This window comes from Penaeus monodon, chromosome 34 (genome assembly GCF_015228065.2).
Source record: "Penaeus monodon isolate SGIC_2016 chromosome 34, NSTDA_Pmon_1, whole genome shotgun sequence".
NCBI lineage: Eukaryota > Metazoa > Arthropoda > Malacostraca > Decapoda > Penaeidae > Penaeus > Penaeus monodon.
In genome coordinates, this window is record NC_051419.1 from 11,127,804 (window position 1) to 11,128,204 (window position 401).

Here is a 401-nt window from a genome sequence, read left to right on the forward strand (position 1 = left end):
TTCCCCTTTTTCCGTTTTGATTATTTTCTCACGGGATATTTGAAATTTTGTTTTGCTCGTTGATTGCGCTCGGTAACGTTGAAAGAAATTTCGGTTCACCTTGCATCCGTTTGCAACTTTGACCCTAGTGGCATGGCAAGAAAAAAAAGGGAAGTTTTGGAGGACAAAAAAAAAGGTTTCTGATATTAATTTTCTGTTCTTTGTTGTTTGTGCAGATGGTCAAGATTTTTTTTTTTTATTGGAAATAATTGAAACTGATACAATGGCTGTTGTGTATTTGCAAACAGTCGGCGAAAGTTATACCTGGTCATTTTCAAGCTTACGTAAACCATATCCCTATTTTCACTGTTATTGTAAGCATTTTCACTTGGCTTACTAAATCTATTTATGTATTTGACTGA

The 401-nt window shown here is 34.4% G+C and overlaps 1 protein-coding gene across 1 annotated transcript in view; it reads left to right on the forward strand.

Annotated features, from left to right (window-relative positions):
- The window catches only part of LOC119594580 (aquaporin-3-like), a gene marked incomplete in the record, with an annotated part of 105,156 nt that overhangs the window by 71,767 nt on the left and 32,988 nt on the right, over positions 1–401 (forward strand).